This window comes from Rhagoletis zephyria, unplaced genomic scaffold (assembly GCF_001687245.7).
Source record: "Rhagoletis zephyria isolate East Lansing unplaced genomic scaffold, Rhagoletis_zephyria_1.1 Rzeph_scaffold_03587, whole genome shotgun sequence".
In the NCBI taxonomy this organism is placed as follows: Eukaryota; Metazoa; Arthropoda; class Insecta; order Diptera; family Tephritidae; genus Rhagoletis; species Rhagoletis zephyria.
In genome coordinates, this window is record NW_016160670.1 from 45,609 (window position 1) to 45,888 (window position 280).

The following is a 280-nucleotide window of genomic DNA, read 5'->3' on the forward strand; positions in this document are numbered from 1 at the left end:
TTTTTAGCCCATTAAATTTTAATACAACTAAGTTTTTTAAGATTTCTTTGATGAAGGTGTTGCTAATTTTCTCCATATAAAAAAATCGTCGAAGACACTTCGTATGGAACAAAATGGCTGACATCGTCGACAAAAAAATTGCCAAGTAAGTCCCAGCTACTCTAAACTTGCACTTTATTATACTAAAATTGAATGGGCTAAAAACTAAAGAATATTAATAAAGCTCGAAATTTTTACGACAGTATGTTGGTTTTTGGATGTTTCGCAAAGATTTAATCTT